General features: G+C 48.1%; 13 non-coding genes across 13 annotated transcripts; all 13 read right to left on the minus strand.

The window, feature by feature from the left end:
- Positions 1–1,843: 1,843 nt before the first annotated feature.
- On the minus strand, positions 1,844–1,962 carry LOC126308395 (5S ribosomal RNA). The gene has a single exon (XR_007554293.1). It is a non-coding gene; the product is annotated as a 5S ribosomal RNA (ribosomal RNA).
- Positions 1,963–3,433: 1,471 nt separating this feature from the next.
- On the minus strand, positions 3,434–3,552 carry LOC126308396 (5S ribosomal RNA). Its single transcript, XR_007554294.1, has one exon. It is a non-coding gene; the product is annotated as a 5S ribosomal RNA (ribosomal RNA).
- A 1,471-nt stretch (positions 3,553–5,023) lies between these two features.
- Positions 5,024–5,142, minus strand: LOC126308398 (5S ribosomal RNA). Its single transcript, XR_007554296.1, has one exon. It is a non-coding gene; the product is annotated as a 5S ribosomal RNA (ribosomal RNA).
- Positions 5,143–6,613: 1,471 nt separating this feature from the next.
- LOC126308399 (5S ribosomal RNA) lies at positions 6,614–6,732 on the minus strand. The gene has a single exon (XR_007554297.1). It is a non-coding gene; the product is annotated as a 5S ribosomal RNA (ribosomal RNA).
- A 1,471-nt stretch (positions 6,733–8,203) lies between these two features.
- Positions 8,204–8,322, minus strand: LOC126308400 (5S ribosomal RNA). The gene has a single exon (XR_007554298.1). It is a non-coding gene; the product is annotated as a 5S ribosomal RNA (ribosomal RNA).
- A 1,471-nt stretch (positions 8,323–9,793) lies between these two features.
- On the minus strand, positions 9,794–9,912 carry LOC126308401 (5S ribosomal RNA). Its single transcript, XR_007554299.1, has one exon. It is a non-coding gene; the product is annotated as a 5S ribosomal RNA (ribosomal RNA).
- Positions 9,913–11,383: 1,471 nt separating this feature from the next.
- LOC126308404 (5S ribosomal RNA) lies at positions 11,384–11,502 on the minus strand. The gene has a single exon (XR_007554300.1). It is a non-coding gene; the product is annotated as a 5S ribosomal RNA (ribosomal RNA).
- Positions 11,503–12,973: 1,471 nt separating this feature from the next.
- LOC126307680 (5S ribosomal RNA) lies at positions 12,974–13,092 on the minus strand. The gene has a single exon (XR_007553668.1). It is a non-coding gene; the product is annotated as a 5S ribosomal RNA (ribosomal RNA).
- A 1,471-nt stretch (positions 13,093–14,563) lies between these two features.
- LOC126308405 (5S ribosomal RNA) lies at positions 14,564–14,682 on the minus strand. The gene has a single exon (XR_007554301.1). It is a non-coding gene; the product is annotated as a 5S ribosomal RNA (ribosomal RNA).
- A 1,471-nt stretch (positions 14,683–16,153) lies between these two features.
- LOC126308406 (5S ribosomal RNA) lies at positions 16,154–16,272 on the minus strand. Its single transcript, XR_007554302.1, has one exon. It is a non-coding gene; the product is annotated as a 5S ribosomal RNA (ribosomal RNA).
- Positions 16,273–17,743: 1,471 nt separating this feature from the next.
- LOC126307854 (5S ribosomal RNA) lies at positions 17,744–17,862 on the minus strand. The gene has a single exon (XR_007553824.1). It is a non-coding gene; the product is annotated as a 5S ribosomal RNA (ribosomal RNA).
- Positions 17,863–19,322: 1,460 nt separating this feature from the next.
- LOC126307932 (5S ribosomal RNA) lies at positions 19,323–19,441 on the minus strand. The gene has a single exon (XR_007553873.1). It is a non-coding gene; the product is annotated as a 5S ribosomal RNA (ribosomal RNA).
- A 1,461-nt stretch (positions 19,442–20,902) lies between these two features.
- LOC126307678 (5S ribosomal RNA) lies at positions 20,903–21,021 on the minus strand. The gene has a single exon (XR_007553666.1). It is a non-coding gene; the product is annotated as a 5S ribosomal RNA (ribosomal RNA).
- Between the last annotated feature and the right edge of the window lie 236 nt (positions 21,022–21,257).

The raw sequence follows: 21,257 nt of genomic DNA on the forward strand, positions 1-21,257 counted from the left end.
ATCCCTCGGACCCCGATGGACGCGCCGGACGAAGTGAACACCCCGCCGTTCTAAATTGGCGCGTAGCTCGTCGTCTGACTGCAAGAGTAGGTCCCTATGGAATATAATGCCCTGGACCATGTTGAGACTCTTATGGGGTGTGATCGTGACGGAAACATCCCCCAATTTGTCACAAGCGAGTAACCGCCGTGACTGTGCAGAGGATGCCGTTTTGATCAATACTGCCCCAGAGCGCATTTTGGACAAGCCCTCCACCTCCCCAAACTTGTCCTCCAAGTGCTCGACAAAAAACTGAGGCTTGGTCGCCATAAACGATTCCCCATCGACTCGTGTACAGACTAAATAGCGAGGTGAATAAGGTTCGCTGCCAACCGTAGCCTTTCGTTCCTCCCATGGTGTGGCCAGGGAGGGGAACGATTGTGGATCATATGCCTGAGCGTTATATTGAGGCCGAGAACGCTTAGAGACTGCTGGCGGCTGGCCGCCAGCAAGAGATGATGTACCACGCTTCATCGCGGGTCATCCGCCCTGATGCCACCTACTCCGACCAAGGGCCCTCCCCACGGGCGCCACCCAGCCTCAGCAACGACCACCTGGCGGGATGGCCATTGCCGGGAGTCCCGATGCCCCAAGGAGACAGGCATCTACTCCTTGGCTTACGCGGGGAGTTAACGGCGCAGGCATCAGTAGAGCGATCCCTGTGTTGTCAGGGGGCTACAACCGACAGGGTACATGGCGGCCCCACCACAACGGACTGGCTACCGTGCTGGATTTCAGGTGAAATGTAGTCCATGATCGTCATTGGCGCATAAAGCGACACAGCAGAGCAGACTGCAAAAAACCGCACCCAAGAACAAAGCCACGCCCTAGAGATGGTGAGTGGGCGGGACAGCTATGCGACGACGACCAACCAAGCTAGAGATGGTAATGAGCGATGGACACATTGCACCTTGTAAGGCGCCCTTCCCCAATCAGCTCGCTCTTCGGAAGAATTTAGAAGATGGAGGTCAAACCCGGTAGGGGACCATCACATAAGGCCGAAACGTTTGAGACTCCTTTTAGTCGCCTCTTACGACGGGCAGGAATACCGTGGGCCTATTCTTACCCCCGAACCCACAGGGGGGGCTGTGCCGTGGAAAGGTGCGAAAACATGCACACAAGACACAGGCTTTTCGGCAAAGTATACATCTCTTGTAGCGACGAAAGGTAAATTTTTGTTTACAAATTTGCCCTTGTGCACTGCTACAAAACAATATGCCTTGACGTTTTTCACAACATTTCTGTCACTTCATACTGTTTTTATTATTCCAGAGACTCTTTGGAAGTCTTACTTGGCGCACTCTTTTCAAACTGAGTTCCTTAATATCGTATCTTACGATAGTTTAAAATCAGTATGGAAGCATCTTTGTCACATGAGAAAGGTAGCATGAAAAAAGGGCTGGCAGGAGTAGTGACAAGAAAGCAAGAAATGAAGACAGCCAGAGTTCCCAGGCGGTCGCCGATCCGAATACTGACGTTGTTGCTTTTCTTCGGTGGTCGGACGGGAACAGGTCTTTCTTTAATGTAGTTAGTTTTTGGAATTTAGCGCTCCTACAAAACAGTACTCTCTGACGCGTTTCAAGAGCACATCTGTCGATTCGCAGTGTTTCGTTATTTTCAACGAGATCCTAGCACTCTTCCTCCGCGCATTCTTGTTCAAACTGAGTTCATTACTGTAATTTCGCATCTTACGTTTAATACAGTAGTTTAAAATGCTTGTGGAAGCATCTTTGTCGCACCTGAGAGTTTTTCATGAAAAGAGGGCTGGCAGGTGTAGTGACATAAAATTTAAAAGAAGAGAGGGAGCCAACAGCACCCGGTGTTCCCAGGCGGTCACCCATCCAAGTACTAACCGGGCCCGATGTTGCTTAACTTCGGTGATCGGACGAGAACCGGTGTATTCAACATGGTATGGCCGTTGGCGTCCTTATACAGTAGCCGCACGGCAGAAGAAGGCTTCGCCTCTCCTCCCAACACACGCAATCGCCGTTTTCGGTGGCACATTTGACGCAAAGCACGTCCTTCCACCTCGAAGGCGACGCGCAGTGCGGCGTGCCGCCACGTGGGTCAGACGCACAACACAGCTGCTCGTTGCACCGCCTGTCATTCGTTTGTTCGACAAAGTATCCATCTCTTGTAGCGATGGAAGGTAAATTTTTGTTTACAAATTTGCCGTTGTGCACTGCTACAAAACAATATGCCCTGACGTATTTCACAACATTTCTGTCATTTCATACTGTTTTGTTATTTCCAGAGACTCTTTGGAAGTCTTCCTTGGCGCACTCTTTTCAAACTGAGTTCCTTAATATCGTATCTTACGATAGTTTAAAATCAGTATGGAAGCATCTTTGTCACATGAGAAAGGTAGCATGAAAAAAGGGCTGGCAGGGGTAGTGACAAGATAGCAAGAAATGAAGACAGAGGGAAGCGTTCTCACCTGCCTGACACTCGTCGCGCTTCCAGATATTTGCGTAATTTGCACGGTTCATTCTCGGCTGTCCCCTTCCGTCCCGACTTGTCCCGACTTTGCTCGACTGCCGCTCGCTGCCGCTCGGGTCGCGGTCCATATGACAGCACAAGTACGAGAAGCATCTGCGAGATGGGCGCGGCCCGAACCGGCGAGTCCGAGGCGCCGTGTGCGGGCGTTCGGAGCTACCAGTGCCGCTCTGTGCTGCGCTGTGCCGTGGAAAGGTGCGAAAACATGCACACAAGACACAGGCTTTTCGGCAAAGTATACATCTCTTGTAGCGACGAAAGGTAAATTTTTGTTTACAAATTTGCCCTTGTGCACTGCTACAAAACAATATGCCCTGACGTTTTTCACAACATTTCTGTCACTTCATACTGTTTTTATTATTCCAGAGACTCTTTGGAAGTCTTACTTGGCGCACTCTTTTCAAACTGAGTTCCTTAATATCGTATCTTACGATAGTTTAAAATCAGTATGGAAGCATCTTTGTCACATGAGAAAGGTAGCATGAAAAAAGGGTTGGCAGGAGTAGTGACAAGAAAGCAAGAAATGAAGACAGCCAGAGTTCCCAGGCGGTCGCCGATCCGAATACTGACGTTGTTGCTTTTCTTCGGTGGTCGGACGGGAACAGGTCTTTCTTTAATGTAGTTAGTTTTTGGAATTTAGCGCTCCTACAAAACAGTACTCTCTGACGCGTTTCAAGAGCACATCTGTCGATTCGCAGTGTTTCGTTATTTTCAACGAGATCCTAGCACTCTTCCTCCGCGCATTCTTGTTCAAACTGAGTTCATTACTGTAATTTCGCATCTTACGTTTAATACAGTAGTTTAAAATGCTTGTGGAAGCATCTTTGTCGCACCTGAGAGTTTTTCATGAAAAGAGGGCTGGCAGGTGTAGTGACATAAAATTTAAAAGAAGAGAGGGAGCCAACAGCACCCGGTGTTCCCAGGCGGTCACCCATCCAAGTACTAACCGGGCCCGATGTTGCTTAACTTCGGTGATCGGACGAGAACCGGTGTATTCAACATGGTATGGCCGTTGGCGTCCTTGTACAGTAGCCGCACGGCAGAAGAAGGCTTCGCCTCTCCTCCCAACACACGCAATCGCCGTTTTCGGTGGCACATTTGACGCAAAGCATGTCCTTCCACCTCGAAGGCGACGCGCAGTGCGGCGCGCCGCCACGTGGGTCAGACGCACAACACAGCTGCTCGTTGCACCGCCTGTCATTCGTTTGTTCGACAAAGTATCCATCTCTTGTAGCGATGGAAGGTAAATTTTTGTTTACAAATTTGCCGTTGAGCACTGCTACAAAACAATATGCCCTGACGTATTTCACAACATTTCTGTCACTTCATACTGTTTTGTTATTTCCAGAGACTCTTTGGAAGTCTTCCTTGGCGCACTCTTTTCAAACTGAGTTCCTTAATATCGTATCTTACGATAGTTTAAAATCAGTATGGAAGCATCTTTGTCACATGAGAAAGGTAGCATGAAAAAAGGGCTGGCGGGGGTAGTGACAAGATAGCAAGAAATGAAGACAGAGGGAAGCGTTCTCACCTGCCTGACACTCGTCGCGCTTCCAGATATTTGCGTAATTTGCACGGTTCATTCTCGGCTGTCCCCTTCCGTCCCGACTTGTCCCGACTTTGCTCGACTGCCGCTCGCTGCCGCTCGGGTCGCGGTCCATATGACAGCACAAGTACGAGAAGCATCTGCGAGATGGGCGCGGCCCGAACCGGCGAGTCCGAGGCGCCGTGTGCGGGCGTTCGGAGCTACCAGTGCCGCTCTGTGCTGCGCTGTGCCGTGGAAAGGTGCGAAAACATGCACACAAGACACAGGCTTTTCGGCAAAGTATACATCTCTTGTAGCGACGAAAGGTAAATTTTTGTTTACAAATTTGCCCTTGTGCACTGCTACAAAACAATATGCCCTGACGTTTTTCACAACTTTTCTGTCACTTCATACTGTTTTTATTATTCCAGAGACTCTTTGGAAGTCTTACTTGGCGCACTCTTTTCAAACTGAGTTCCTTAATATCGTATCTTACGATAGTTTAAAATCAGTATGGAAGCATCTTTGTCACATGAGAAAGGTAGCATGAAAAAAGGGCTGGCAGGAGTAGTGACAAGAAAGCAAGAAATGAAGACAGCCAGAGTTCCCAGGCGGTCGCCGATCCGAATACTGACGTTGTTGCTTTTCTTCGGTGGTCGGACGGGAACAGGTCTTTCTTTAATGTAGTTAGTTTTTGGAATTTAGCGCTCCTACAAAACAGTACTCTCTGACGCGTTTCAAGAGCACATCTGTCGATTCGCAGTGTTTCGTTATTTTCAACGAGATCCTAGCACTCTTCCTCCGCGCATTCTTGTTCAAACTGAGTTCATTACTGTAATTTCGCATCTTACGTTTAATACAGTAGTTTAAAATGCTTGTGGAAGCATCTTTGTCGCACCTGAGAGTTTTTCATGAAAAGAGGGCTGGCAGGTGTAGTGACATAAAATTTAAAAGAAGAGAGGGAGCCAACAGCACCCGGTGTTCCCAGGCGGTCACCCATCCAAGTACTAACCGGGCCCGATGTTGCTTAACTTCGGTGATCGGACGAGAACCGGTGTATTCAACATGGTATGGCCGTTGGCGTCCTTATACAGTAGCCGCACGGCAGAAGAAGGCTTCGCCTCTCCTCCCAACACACGCAATCGCCGTTTTCGGTGGCACATTTGACGCAAAGCACGTCCTTCCACCTCGAAGGCGACGCGCAGTGCGGCGCGCCGCCACGTGGGTCAGACGCACAACACAGCTGCTCGTTGCACCGCCTGTCATTCGTTTGTTCGACAAAGTATCCATCTCTTGTAGCGATGGAAGGTAAATTTTTGTTTACAAATTTGCCGTTGAGCACTGCTACAAAACAATATGCCCTGACGTATTTCACAACATTTCTGTCACTTCATACTGTTTTGTTATTTCCAGAGACTCTTTGGAAGTCTTCCTTGGCGCACTCTTTTCAAACTGAGTTCCTTAATATCGTATCTTACGATAGTTTAAAATCAGTATGGAAGCATCTTTGTCACATGAGAAAGGTAGCATGAAAAAAGGGCTGGCAGGGGTAGTGACAAGATAGCAAGAAATGAAGACAGAGGGAAGCGTTCTCACCTGCCTGACACTCGTCGCGCTTCCAGATATTTGCGTAATTTGCACGGTTCATTCTCGGCTGTCCCCTTCCGTCCCGACTTGTCCCGACTTTGCTCGACTGCCGCTCGCTGCCGCTCGGGTCGCGGTCCATATGACAGCACAAGTACGAGAAGCATCTGCGAGATGGGCGCGGCCCGAACCGGCGAGTCCGAGGCGCCGTGTGCGGGCGTTCGGAGCTACCAGTGCCGCTCTGTGCTGCGCTGTGCCGTGGAAAGGTGCGAAAACATGCACACAAGACACAGGCTTTTCGGCAAAGTATACATCTCTTGTAGCGACGAAAGGTAAATTTTTGTTTACAAATTTGCCCTTGTGCACTGCTACAAAACAATATGCCCTGACGTTTTTCACAACTTTTCTGTCACTTCATACTGTTTTTATTATTCCAGAGACTCTTTGGAAGTCTTACTTGGCGCACTCTTTTCAAACTGAGTTCCTTAATATCGTATCTTACGATAGTTTAAAATCAGTATGGAAGCATCTTTGTCACATGAGAAAGGTAGCATGAAAAAAGGGCTGGCAGGAGTAGTGACAAGAAAGCAAGAAATGAAGACAGCCAGAGTTCCCAGGCGGTCGCCGATCCGAATACTGACGTTGTTGCTTTTCTTCGGTGGTCGGACGGGAACAGGTCTTTCTTTAATGTAGTTAGTTTTTGGAATTTAGCGCTCCTACAAAACAGTACTCTCTGACGCGTTTCAAGAGCACATCTGTCGATTCGCAGTGTTTCGTTATTTTCAACGAGATCCTAGCACTCTTCCTCCGCGCATTCTTGTTCAAACTGAGTTCATTACTGTAATTTCGCATCTTACGTTTAATACAGTAGTTTAAAATGCTTGTGGAAGCATCTTTGTCGCACCTGAGAGTTTTTCATGAAAAGAGGGCTGGCAGGTGTAGTGACATAAAATTTAAAAGAAGAGAGGGAGCCAACAGCACCCGGTGTTCCCAGGCGGTCACCCATCCAAGTACTAACCGGGCCCGATGTTGCTTAACTTCGGTGATCGGACGAGAACCGGTGTATTCAACATGGTATGGCCGTTGGCGTCCTTATACAGTAGCCGCACGGCAGAAGAAGGCTTCGCCTCTCCTCCCAACACACGCAATCGCCGTTTTCGGTGGCACATTTGACGCAAAGCACGTCCTTCCACCTCGAAGGCGACGCGCAGTGCGGCGCGCCGCCACGTGGGTCAGACGCACAACACAGCTGCTCGTTGCACCGCCTGTCATTCGTTTGTTCGACAAAGTATCCATCTCTTGTAGCGATGGAAGGTAAATTTTTGTTTACAAATTTGCCGTTGAGCACTGCTACAAAACAATATGCCCTGACGTATTTCACAACATTTCTGTCACTTCATACTGTTTTGTTATTTCCAGAGACTCTTTGGAAGTCTTCCTTGGCGCACTCTTTTCAAACTGAGTTCCTTAATATCGTATCTTACGATAGTTTAAAATCAGTATGGAAGCATCTTTGTCACATGAGAAAGGTAGCATGAAAAAAGGGCTGGCAGGGGTAGTGACAAGATAGCAAGAAATGAAGACAGAGGGAAGCGTTCTCACCTGCCTGACACTCGTCGCGCTTCCAGATATTTGCGTAATTTGCACGGTTCATTCTCGGCTGTCCCCTTCCGTCCCGACTTGTCCCGACTTTGCTCGACTGCCGCTCGCTGCCGCTCGGGTCGCGGTCCATATGACAGCACAAGTACGAGAAGCATCTGCGAGATGGGCGCGGCCCGAACCGGCGAGTCCGAGGCGCCGTGTGCGGGCGTTCGGAGCTACCAGTGCCGCTCTGTGCTGCGCTGTGCCGTGGAAAGGTGCGAAAACATGCACACAAGACACAGGCTTTTCGGCAAAGTATACATCTCTTGTAGCGACGAAAGGTAAATTTTTGTTTACAAATTTGCCCTTGTGCACTGCTACAAAACAATATGCCCTGACGTTTTTCACAACATTTCTGTCACTTCATACTGTTTTTATTATTCCAGAGACTCTTTGGAAGTCTTACTTGGCGCACTCTTTTCAAACTGAGTTCCTTAATATCGTATCTTACGATAGTTTAAAATCAGTATGGAAGCATCTTTGTCACATGAGAAAGGTAGCATGAAAAAAGGGCTGGCAGGAGTAGTGACAAGAAAGCAAGAAATGAAGACAGCCAGAGTTCCCAGGCGGTCGCCGATCCGAATACTGACGTTGTTGCTTTTCTTCGGTGGTCGGACGGGAACAGGTCTTTCTTTAATGTAGTTAGTTTTTGGAATTTAGCGCTCCTACAAAACAGTACTCTCTGACGCGTTTCAAGAGCACATCTGTCGATTCGCAGTGTTTCGTTATTTTCAACGAGATCCTAGCACTCTTCCTCCGCGCATTCTTGTTCAAACTGAGTTCATTACTGTAATTTCGCATCTTACGTTTAATACAGTAGTTTAAAATGCTTGTGGAAGCATCTTTGTCGCACCTGAGAGTTTTTCATGAAAAGAGGGCTGGCAGGTGTAGTGACATAAAATTTAAAAGAAGAGAGGGAGCCAACAGCACCCGGTGTTCCCAGGCGGTCACCCATCCAAGTACTAACCGGGCCCGATGTTGCTTAACTTCGGTGATCGGACGAGAACCGGTGTATTCAACATGGTATGGCCGTTGGCGTCCTTATACAGTAGCCGCACGGCAGAAGAAGGCTTCGCCTCTCCTCCCAACACACGCAATCGCCGTTTTCGGTGGCACATTTGACGCAAAGCACGTCCTTCCACCTCGAAGGCGACGCGCAGTGCGGCGCGCCGCCACGTGGGTCAGACGCACAACACAGCTGCTCGTTGCACCGCCTGTCATTCGTTTGTTCGACAAAGTATCCATCTCTTGTAGCGATGGAAGGTAAATTTTTGTTTACAAATTTGCCGTTGAGCACTGCTACAAAACAATATGCCCTGACGTATTTCACAACATTTCTGTCACTTCATACTGTTTTGTTATTTCCAGAGACTCTTTGGAAGTCTTCCTTGGCGCACTCTTTTCAAACTGAGTTCCTTAATATCGTATCTTACGATAGTTTAAAATCAGTATGGAAGCATCTTTGTCACATGAGAAAGGTAGCATGAAAAAAGGGCTGGCAGGGGTAGTGACAAGATAGCAAGAAATGAAGACAGAGGGAAGCGTTCTCACCTGCCTGACACTCGTCGCGCTTCCAGATATTTGCGTAATTTGCACGGTTCATTCTCGGCTGTCCCCTTCCGTCCCGACTTGTCCCGACTTTGCTCGACTGCCGCTCGCTGCCGCTCGGGTCGCGGTCCATATGACAGCACAAGTACGAGAAGCATCTGCGAGATGGGCGCGGCCCGAACCGGCGAGTCCGAGGCGCCGTGTGCGGGCGTTCGGAGCTACCAGTGCCGCTCTGTGCTGCGCTGTGCCGTGGAAAGGTGCGAAAACATGCACACAAGACACAGGCTTTTCGGCAAAGTATACATCTCTTGTAGCGACGAAAGGTAAATTTTTGTTTACAAATTTGCCCTTGTGCACTGCTACAAAACAATATGCCCTGACGTTTTTCACAACATTTCTGTCACTTCATACTGTTTTTATTATTCCAGAGACTCTTTGGAAGTCTTACTTGGCGCACTCTTTTCAAACTGAGTTCCTTAATATCGTATCTTACGATAGTTTAAAATCAGTATGGAAGCATCTTTGTCACATGAGAAAGGTAGCATGAAAAAAGGGCTGGCAGGAGTAGTGACAAGAAAGCAAGAAATGAAGACAGCCAGAGTTCCCAGGCGGTCGCCGATCCGAATACTGACGTTGTTGCTTTTCTTCGGTGGTCGGACGGGAACAGGTCTTTCTTTAATGTAGTTAGTTTTTGGAATTTAGCGCTCCTACAAAACAGTACTCTCTGACGCGTTTCAAGAGCACATCTGTCGATTCGCAGTGTTTCGTTATTTTCAACGAGATCCTAGCACTCTTCCTCCGCGCATTCTTGTTCAAACTGAGTTCATTACTGTAATTTCGCATCTTACGTTTAATACAGTAGTTTAAAATGCTTGTGGAAGCATCTTTGTCGCACCTGAGAGTTTTTCATGAAAAGAGGGCTGGCAGGTGTAGTGACATAAAATTTAAAAGAAGAGAGGGAGCCAACAGCACCCGGTGTTCCCAGGCGGTCACCCATCCAAGTACTAACCGGGCCCGATGTTGCTTAACTTCGGTGATCGGACGAGAACCGGTGTATTCAACATGGTATGGCCGTTGGCGTCCTTTTACAGTAGCCGCACGGCAGAAGAAGGCTTCGCCTCTCCTCCCAACACACGCAATCGCCGTTTTCGGTGGCACATTTGACGCAAAGCACGTCCTTCCACCTCGAAGGCGACGCGCAGTGCGGCGCGCCGCCACGTGGGTCAGACGCACAACACAGCTGCTCGTTGCACCGCCTGTCATTCGTTTGTTCGACAAAGTATCCATCTCTTGTAGCGATGGAAGGTAAATTTTTGTTTACAAATTTGCCGTTGAGCACTGCTACAAAACAATATGCCCTGACGTATTTCACAACATTTCTGTCACTTCATACTGTTTTGTTATTTCCAGAGACTCTTTGGAAGTCTTCCTTGGCGCACTCTTTTCAAACTGAGTTCCTTAATATCGTATCTTACGATAGTTTAAAATCAGTATGGAAGCATCTTTGTCACATGAGAAAGGTAGCATGAAAAAAGGGCTGGCAGGGGTAGTGACAAGATAGCAAGAAATGAAGACAGAGGGAAGCGTTCTCACCTGCCTGACACTCGTCGCGCTTCCAGATATTTGCGTAATTTGCACGGTTCATTCTCGGCTGTCCCCTTCCGTCCCGACTTGTCCCGACTTTGCTCGACTGCCGCTCGCTGCCGCTCGGGTCGCGGTCCATATGACAGCACAAGTACGAGAAGCATCTGCGAGATGGGCGCGGCCCGAACCGGCGAGTCCGAGGCGCCGTGTGCGGGCGTTCGGAGCTACCAGTGCCGCTCTGTGCTGCGCTGTGCCGTGGAAAGGTGCGAAAACATGCACACAAGACACAGGCTTTTCGGCAAAGTATACATCTCTTGTAGCGACGAAAGGTAAATTTTTGTTTACAAATTTGCCCTTGTGCACTGCTACAAAACAATATGCCCTGACGTTTTTCACAACATTTCTGTCACTTCATACTGTTTTTATTATTCCAGAGACTCTTTGGAAGTCTTACTTGGCGCACTCTTTTCAAACTGAGTTCCTTAATATCGTATCTTACGATAGTTTAAAATCAGTATGGAAGCATCTTTGTCACATGAGAAAGGTAGCATGAAAAAAGGGCTGGCAGGAGTAGTGACAAGAAAGCAAGAAATGAAGACAGCCAGAGTTCCCAGGCGGTCGCCGATCCGAATACTGACGTTGTTGCTTTTCTTCGGTGGTCGGACGGGAACAGGTCTTTCTTTAATGTAGTTAGTTTTTGGAATTTAGCGCTCCTACAAAACAGTACTCTCTGACGCGTTTCAAGAGCACATCTGTCGATTCGCAGTGTTTCGTTATTTTCAACGAGATCCTAGCACTCTTCCTCCGCGCATTCTTGTTCAAACTGAGTTCATTACTGTAATTTCGCATCTTACGTTTAATACAGTAGTTTAAAATGCTTGTGGAAGCATCTTTGTCGCACCTGAGAGTTTTTCATGAAAAGAGGGCTGGCAGGTGTAGTGACATAAAATTTAAAAGAAGAGAGGGAGCCAACAGCACCCGGTGTTCCCAGGCGGTCACCCATCCAAGTACTAACCGGGCCCGATGTTGCTTAACTTCGGTGATCGGACGAGAACCGGTGTATTCAACATGGTATGGCCGTTGGCGTCCTTATACAGTAGCCGCACGGCAGAAGAAGGCTTCGCCTCTCCTCCCAACACACGCAATCGCCGTTTTCGGTGGCACATTTGACGCAAAGCACGTCCTTCCACCTCGAAGGCGACGCGCAGTGCGGCGCGCCGCCACGTGGGTCAGACGCACAACACAGCTGCTCGTTGCACCGCCTGTCATTCGTTTGTTCGACAAAGTATCCATCTCTTGTAGCGATGGAAGGTAAATTTTTGTTTACAAATTTGCCGTTGAGCACTGCTACAAAACAATATGCCCTGACGTATTTCACAACATTTCTGTCACTTCATACTGTTTTGTTATTTCCAGAGACTCTTTGGAAGTCTTCCTTGGCGCACTCTTTTCAAACTGAGTTCCTTAATATCGTATCTTACGATAGTTTAAAATCAGTATGGAAGCATCTTTGTCACATGAGAAAGGTAGCATGAAAAAAGGGCTGGCAGGGGTAGTGACAAGATAGCAAGAAATGAAGACAGAGGGAAGCGTTCTCACCTGCCTGACACTCGTCGCGCTTCCAGATATTTGCGTAATTTGCACGGTTCATTCTCGGCTGTCCCCTTCCGTCCCGACTTGTCCCGACTTTGCTCGACTGCCGCTCGCTGCCGCTCGGGTCGCGGTCCATATGACAGCACAAGTACGAGAAGCATCTGCGAGATGGGCGCGGCCCGAACCGGCGAGTCCGAGGCGCCGTGTGCGGGCGTTCGGAGCTACCAGTGCCGCTCTGTGCTGCGCTGTGCCGTGGAAAGGTGCGAAAACATGCACACAAGACACAGGCTTTTCGGCAAAGTATACATCTCTTGTAGCGACGAAAGGTAAATTTTTGTTTACAAATTTGCCCTTGTGCACTGCTACAAAACAATATGCCCTGACGTTTTTCACAACATTTCTGTCACTTCATACTGTTTTTATTATTCCAGAGACTCTTTGGAAGTCTTACTTGGCGCACTCTTTTCAAACTGAGTTCCTTAATATCGTATCTTACGATAGTTTAAAATCAGTATGGAAGCATCTTTGTCACATGAGAAAGGTAGCATGAAAAAAGGGTTGGCAGGAGTAGTGACAAGAAAGCAAGAAATGAAGACAGCCAGAGTTCCCAGGCGGTCGCCGATCCGAATACTGACGTTGTTGCTTTTCTTCGGTGGTCGGACGGGAACAGGTCTTTCTTTAATGTAGTTAGTTTTTGGAATTTAGCGCTCCTACAAAACAGTACTCTCTGACGCGTTTCAAGAGCACATCTGTCGATTCGCAGTGTTTCGTTATTTTCAACGAGATCCTAGCACTCTTCCTCCGCGCATTCTTGTTCAAACTGAGTTCATTACTGTAATTTCGCATCTTACGTTTAATACAGTAGTTTAAAATGCTTGTGGAAGCATCTTTGTCGCACCTGAGAGTTTTTCATGAAAAGAGGGCTGGCAGGTGTAGTGACATAAAATTTAAAAGAAGAGAGGGAGCCAACAGCACCCGGTGTTCCCAGGCGGTCACCCATCGAAGTACTAACCGGGCCCGATGTTGCTTAACTTCGGTGATCGGACGAGAACCGGTGTATTCAACATGGTATGGCCGTTGGCGTCCTTATACAGTAGCCGCACGGCAGAAGAAGGCTTCGCCTCTCCTCCCAACACACGCAATCGCCGTTTTCGGTGGCACATTTGACGCAAAGCACGTCCTTCCACCTCGAAGGCGACGCGCAGTGCGGCGCGCCGCCACGTGGGTCAGACGCACAACACAGCTGCTCGTTGCACCGCCTGTCATTCGTTTGTTCGACAAAGTATCCATCTCTTGTAGCGATGGAAGGTAAATTTTTGTTTACAAATTTGCCGTTGAGCACTGCTACAAAACAATATGCCCTGACGTATTTCACAACATTTCTATCACTTCATACTGTTTTGTTATTTCCAGAGACTCTTTGGAAGTCTTCCTTGGCGCACTCTTTTCAAACTGAGTTCCTTAATATCGTATCTTACGATAGTTTAAAATCAGTATGGAAGCATCTTTGTCACATGAGAAAGGTAGCATGAAAAAAGGGCTGGCAGGGGTAGTGACAAGATAGCAAGAAATGAAGACAGAGGGAAGCGTTCTCACCTGCCTGACACTCGTCGCGCTTCCAGATATTTGCGTAATTTGCACGGTTCATTCTCGGCTGTCCCCTTCCGTCCCGACTTGTCCCGACTTTGCTCGACTGCCGCTCGCTGCCGCTCGGGTCGCGGTCCATATGACAGCACAAGTACGAGAAGCATCTGCGAGATGGGCGCGGCCCGAACCGGCGAGTCCGAGGCGCCGTGTGCGGGCGTTCGGAGCTACCAGTGCCGCTCTGTGCTGCGCTGTGCCGTGGAAAGGTGCGAAAACATGCACACAAGACACAGGCTTTTCGGCAAAGTATACATCTCTTGTAGCGATGAAAGGTAAATTTTTGTTTACAAATTTGCCCTTGTGCACTGCTACAAAACAATATGCCCTGACGTTTTTCACAACTTTTCTGTCACTTCATACTGTTTTTATTATTCCAGAGACTCTTTGGAAGTCTTACTTGGCGCACTCTTTTCAAACTGAGTTCCTTAATATCGTATCTTACGATAGTTTAAAATCAGTATGGAAGCATCTTTGTCACATGAGAAAGGTAGCATGAAAAAAGGGCTGGCAGGAGTAGTGACAAGAAAGCAAGAAATGAAGACAGCCAGAGTTCCCAGGCGGTCGCCGATCCGAATACAGACGTTGTTGCTTTTCTTCGGTGGTCGGACGGGAACAGGTCTTTCTTTAATGTAGTTAGTTTTTGGAATTTAGCGCTCCTACAAAACAGTACTCTCTGACGCGTTTCAAGAGCACATCTGTCGATTCGCAGTGTTTCGTTATTTTCAACGAGATCCTAGCACTCTTCCTCCGCGCATTCTTGTTCAAACTGAGTTCATTACTGTAATTTCGCATCTTACGTTTAATACAGTAGTTTAAAATGCTTGTGGAAGCATCTTTGTCGCACCTGAGAGTTTTTCATGAAAAGAGGGCTGGCAGGTGTAGTGACATAAAATTTAAAAGAAGAGAGGGAGCCAACAGCACCCGGTGTTCCCAGGCGGTCACCCATCCAAGTACTAACCGGGCCCGATGTTGCTTAACTTCGGTGATCGGACGAGAACCGGTGTATTCAACATGGTATGGCCGTTGGCGTCCTTATACAGTAGCCGCACGGCAGAAGAAGGCTTCGCCTCTCCTCCCAACACACGCAATCGCCGTTTTCGGTGGCACATTTGACGCAAAGCACGTCCTTCCACCTCGAAGGCGACGCGCAGTGCGGCGCGCCGCCACGTGGGTCAGACGCACAACACAGCTGCTCGTTGCACCGCCTGTCATTCGTTTGTTCGACAAAGTATCCATCTCTTGTAGCGATGGAAGGTAAATCTTTGTTTACAAATTTGCCGTTGAGCACTGCTACAAAACAATATGCCCTGACGTATTTCACAACATTTCTGTCACTTCATACTGTTTTGTTATTTCCAGAGACTCTTTGGAAGTCTTCCTTGGCGCACTCTTTTCAAACTGAGTTCCTTAATATCGTATCTTACGATAGTTTAAAATCAGTATGGAAGCATCTTTGTCACATGAGAAAGGTAGCATGAAAAAAGGGCTGGCAGGGGTAGTGACAAGATAGCAAGAAATGAAGACAGAGGGAAGCGTTCTCACCTGCCTGACACTCGTCGCGCTTCCAGATATTTGCGTAATTTGCACGGTTCATTCTCGGCTGTCCCCTTCCGTCCCGACTTGTCCCGACTTTGCTCGACTGCCGCTCGCTGCCGCTCGGGTCGCGGTCCATATGACAGCACAAGTACGAGAAGCATCTGCGAGATGGGCGCGGCCCGAACCGGCGAGTCCGAGGCGCCGTGTGCGGGCGTTCGGAGCTACCAGTGCCGCTCTGTGCTGCGCTGTGCCGTGGAAAGGTGCGAAAACATGCACACAAGACACAGGCTTTTCGGCAAAGTATACATCTCTTGTAGCGACGAAAGGTAAATTTTTGTTTACAAATTTGCCCTTGTGCACTGCTACAAAACAATATGCCCTGACGTTTTTCACAACTTTTCTGTCACTTCATACTGTTTTTATTATTCCAGAGACTCTTTGGAAGTCTTACTTGGCGCACTCTTTTCAAACTGAGTTCCTTAATATCGTATCTTACGATAGTTTAAAATCAGTATGGAAGCATCTTTGTCACATGAGAAAGGTAGCATGAAAAAAGGGCTGGCAGGAGTAGTGACAAGAAAGCAAGAAATGAAGACAGCCAGAGTTCCCAGGCGGTCGCCGATCCGAATACTGACGTTGTTGCTTTTCTTCGGTGGTCGGACGGGAACAGGTCTTTCTTTAATGTAGTTAGTTTTTGGAATTTAGCGCTCCTACAAAACAGTACTCTCTGACGCGTTTCAAGAGCACATCTGTCGATTCGCAGTGTTTCGTTATTTTCAACGAGATCCTAGCACTCTTCCTCCGCGCATTCTTGTTCAAACTGAGTTCATTACTGTAATTTCGCATCTTACGTTTAATACAGTAGTTTAAAATGCTTGTGGAAGCATCTTTGTCGCACCTGAGAGTTTTTCATGAAAAGAGGGCTGGCAGGTGTAGTGACATAAAATTTAAAAGAAGAGAGGGAGCCAACAGCACCCGGTGTTCCCAGGCGGTCACCCATCCAAGTACTAACCGGGCCCGATGTTGCTTAACTTCGGTGATCGGACGAGAACCGGTGTATTCAACATGGTATGGCCGTTGGCGTCCTTATACAGTAGCCGCACGGCAGAAGAAGGCTTCGCCTCTCCTCCCAACACACGCAATCGCCGTTTTCGGTGGCACATTTGACGCAAAGCACGTCCTTCCACCTCGAAGGCGACGCGCAGTGCGGCGCGCCGCCACGTGGGTCAGACGCACAACACAGCTGCTCGTTGCACCGCCTGTCATTCGTTTGTTCGACAAAGTATCCATCTCTTGTAGCGATGGAAGGTAAATCTTTGTTTACAAATTTGCCGTTGAGCACTGCTACAAAACAATATGCCCTGACGTATTTCACAACATTTCTGTCACTTCATACTGTTTTGTTATTTCCAGAGACTCTTTGGAAGTCTTCCTTGGCGCACTCTTTTCAAACTGAGTTCCTTAATATCGTATCTTACGATAGTTTAAAATCAGTATGGAAGCATCTTTGTCACATGAGAAAGGTAGCATGAAAAAAGGGCTGGCAGGGGTAGTGACAAGATAGCAAGAAATGAAGACAGAGGGAAGCGTTCTCACCTGCCTGACACTCGTCGCGCTTCCAGATATTTGCGTAATTTGCACGGTTCATTCTCGGCTGTCCCCTTCCGTCCCGACTTGTCCCGACTTTGCTCGACTGCCGCTCGCTGCCGCTCGGGTCGCGGTCCATATGACAGCACAAGTACGAGAAGCATCTGCGAGATGGGCGCGGCCCGAACCGGCGAGTCCGAGGCGCCGTGTGCGGGCGTTCGGAGCTACCAGTGCCGCTCTGTGCTGCGCTGTGCCGTGGAAAGGTGCGAAAACATGCACACAAGACACAGGCTTTTCGGCAAAGTATACATCTCTTGTAGCGACGAAAGGTAAATTTTTGTTTACAAATTTGCCCTTGTGCACTGCTACAAAACAATATGCCCTGACGTTTTTCACAACATTTCTGTCACTTCATACTGTTTTTATTATTCCAGAGACTCTTTGGAAGTCTTACTTGGCGCACTCTTTTCAAACTGAGTTCCTTAATATCGTATCTTACGATAGTTTAAAATCAGTATGGAAGCATCTTTGTCACATGAGAAAGGTAGCATGAAAAAAGGGCTGGCAGGAGTAGTGACAAGAAAGCAAGAAATGAAGACAGCCAGAGTTCCCAGGCGGTCGCCGATCCGAATACTGACGTTGTTGCTTTTCTTCGGTGGTCGGACGGGAACAGGTCTTTCTTTAATGTAGTTAGTTTTTGGAATTTAGCGCTCCTACAAAACAGTACTCTCTGACGCGTTTCAAGAGCACATCTGTCGATTCGCAGTGTTTCGTTATTTTCAACGAGATCCTAGCACTCTTCCTCCGCGCATTCTTGTTCAAACTGAGTTCATTACTGTAATTTCGCATCTTACGTTTAATACAGTAGTTTAAAATGCTTGTGGAAGCATCTTTGTCGCACCTGAGAGTTTTTCATGAAAAGAGGGCTGGCAGGTGTAGTGACATAAAATTTAAAAGAAGAGAGGGAGCCAACAGCACCCGGTGTTCCCAGGCGGTCACCCATCCAAGTACTAACCGGGCCCAATGTTGCTTAACTTCGGTGATCGGACGAGAACCGGTGTATTCAACATGGTATGGCCGTTGGCGTCCTTATACAGTAGCCGCACGGCAGAAGAAGGCTTCGCCTCTCCTCCCAACACACGCAATCGCCGTTTTCGGTGGCAATTTTGACGCAAAGCACGTCCTTCCACCTCGAAGGCGACGCGCAGTGCGGCGCGCCGCCACGTGGGTCAGACGCACAACACAGCTGCTCGTTGCACCGCCTGTCATTCGTTTGTTCGACAAAGTATCCATCTCTTGTAGCGATGGAAGGTAAATTTTTGTTTACAAATTTGCCGTTGAGCACTGCTACAAAACAATATGCCCTGACGTATTTCACAACATTTCTGTCACTTCATACTGTTTTGTTATTTCCAGAGACTCTTTGGAAGTCTTCCTTGGCGCACTCTTTTCAAACTGAGTTCCTTAATATCGTATCTTACGATAGTTTAAAATCAGTATGGAAGCATCTTTGTCACATGAGAAAGGTAGCATGAAAAAAGGGCTGGCAGGGGTAGTGACAAGATAGCAAGAAATGAAGACAGAGGGAAGCGTTCTCACCTGCCTGACACGCGTCGCGCTTCCAGATATTTGCGTAATTTGCACGGTTCATTCTCGGCTGTCCCCTTCCGTCCCGACTTGTCCCGACTTTGCTCGCTGCCGCTCGGGTCGCGGTCCATATGACAGCACAAGTACGAGAAGCATCTGCGAGATGGGCGCGGCCCGAACCGGCGAGTCCGAGGCGCCGTGTGCGGGCGTTCGGAGCTACCAGTGCCGCTCTGTGCTGCGCTGTGCCGTGGAAAGGTGCGAAAACATGCACACAAGACACAGGCTTTTCGGCAAAGTATACATCTCTTGTAGCGACGAAAGGTAAATTTTTGTTTACAAATTTGCCCTTGTGCACTGCTACAAAACAATATGCCCTGACGTTTTTCACAACATTTCTGTCACTTCATACTGTTTTTATTATTCCAGAGACTCTTTGGAAGTCTTACTTGGCGCACTCTTTTCAAACTGAGTTCCTTAATATCGTATCTTACGATAGTTTAAAATCAGTATGGAAGCATCTTTGTCACATGAGAAAGGTAGCATGAAAAAAGGGCTGGCAGGAGTAGTGACAAGAAAGCAAGAAATGAAGACAGCCAGAGTTCCCAGGCGGTCGCCGATCCGAATACTGACGTTGTTGCTTTTCTTCGGTGGTCGGACGGGAACAGGTCTTTCTTTAATGTAGTTAGTTTTTGGAATTTAGCGCTCCTACAAAACAGTACTCTCTGACGCGTTTCAAGAGCACATCTGTCGATTCGCAGTGTTTCGTTATTTTCAACGAGATCCTAGCACTCTTCCTCCGCGCATTCTTGTTCAAACTGAGTTCATTACTGTAATTTCGCATCTTACGTTTAATACAGTAGTTTAAAATGCTTGTGGAAGCATCTTTGTCGCACCTGAGAGTTTTTCATGAAAAGAGGGCTGGCAGGTGTAGTGACATAAAATTTAAAAGAAGAGAGGGAGCCAACAGCACCCGGTGTTCCCAGGCGGTCACCCATCCAAGTACTAACCGGGCCCAATGTTGCTTAACTTCGGTGATCGGACGAGAACCGGTGTATTCAACATGGTATGGCCGTTGGCGTCCTTATACAGTAGCCGCACGGCAGAAGAAGGCTTCGCCTCTCCTCCCAACACACGCAATCGCCGTTTTCGGTGGCACATTTGACGCAAAGCACGTCCTTCCACCTCGAAGGCGACGCGCAGTGCGGCGCGCCGCCACGTGGGTCAGACGCACAACACAGCTGCTCGTTGCACCGCCTGTCATTCGTTTGTTCGACAAAGTATCCATCTCTTGTAGCGATGGAAGGTAAATTTTTGTTTACAAATTTGCCGTTGAGCACTGCTACAAAACAATATGCCCTGACGTATTTCACAACATTTCTGTCACTTCATACTGTTTTGTTATTTCCAGAGACTCTTTGGAAGTCTTCCTTGGCGCACTCTTTTCAAACTGAGTTCCTTAATATCGTATCTTACGATAGTTTAAAATCAGTATGGAAGCATCTTTGTCACATGAGAAAGGTAGCATGAAAAAAGGGCTGGCAGGGGTAGTGACAAGATAGCAAGAAATGAAGACAGAGGGAAGCGTTCTCACCTGCCTGACACTCGTCGCGCTTCCAGATATTTGCGTAATTTGCACGGTTCATTCTCGGCTGTCCCCTTCCGTCCCGACTTGTCCCGACTGCCGCTCGCTGCCGCTCGGGTCGCGGTCCATATGACAGCACAAGTACGAGAAGCATCTGCGAGATGGGCGCGGCCCGAACCGGCGAGTCCGAGGCGCCGTGTGCGGGCGTTCGGAGCTACCAGTGCCGCTCTGTGCTGCGCTGTGCCGTGGAAAGGTGCGAAAACATGCACACAAGACACAGGCTTTTCGGCAAAGTATACATCTCTTGTAGCGACGAAAGGTAAATTTTTGTTTACAAATTTGCCCTTGTGCACTGCTACAAAACAATATGCCCTGACTTTTTTCACAACATTTCTGTCACTTCATACTGTTTTTATTATTCCAGAGACTCTTTGGAAGTCTTACTTGGCGCACTCTTTTCAAACTGAGTTCCTTAATATCGTATCTTACGATAGTTTAAAATCAGTATGGAAGCATCTTTGTCACATGAGAAAGGTAGCATGAAAAAAGGGCTGGCAGGAGTAGTGACAAGAAAGCAAGAAATGAAGACAGCCAGAGTTCCCAGGCGGTCGCCGATCCGAATACTGACGTTGTTGCTTTTCTTCGGTGGTCGGACGGGAACAGGTCTTTCTTTAATGTAGTTAGTTTTTGGAATTTAGCGCTCCTACAAAACAGTACTCTCTGACGCGTTTCAAGAGCACATCTGTCGATTCGCAGTGTTTCGTTATTTTCAACGAGATCCTAGCACTCTTCCTCCGCGCATTCTTGTTCAAACTGAGTTCATTACTGTAATTTCGCATCTTACGTTTAATACAGTAGTTTAAAATGCTTGTGGAAGCATCTTTGTCGCACCTGAGAGTTTTTCATGAAAAGAGGGCTGGCAGGTGTAGTGACATAAAATTTAAAAGAAGAGAGGGAGCCAACAGCACCAGTTGTTCCCAGGCGGTCACCCATCCAAGTACTAACCGGGCCCAATGTTGCTTAACTTCGGTGATCGGACGAGAACCGGTGTATTCAACATGGTATGGCCGTTGGCGTCCTTATACAGTAGCCGCACGGCAGAAGAAGGCTTCGCCTCTCCTCCCAACACACGCAATCGCCGTTTTCGGTGGCACATTTGACGCAAAGCACGTCCTTCCACCTCGAAGGCGACGCGCAGTGCGGCGCGCCGCCACGTGGGTCAGACGCACAACACAGCTGCTCGTTGCACCGCCTGTCATTCGTTTGTTCGACAAAGTATCCATCTCTTGTAGCGATGGAAGGTAAATTTTT

The sequence above is a fragment of the Schistocerca gregaria genome, unplaced genomic scaffold (assembly GCF_023897955.1).
Source record: "Schistocerca gregaria isolate iqSchGreg1 unplaced genomic scaffold, iqSchGreg1.2 ptg000355l, whole genome shotgun sequence".
NCBI classification, from domain to species: Eukaryota; Metazoa; Arthropoda; class Insecta; order Orthoptera; family Acrididae; genus Schistocerca; species Schistocerca gregaria.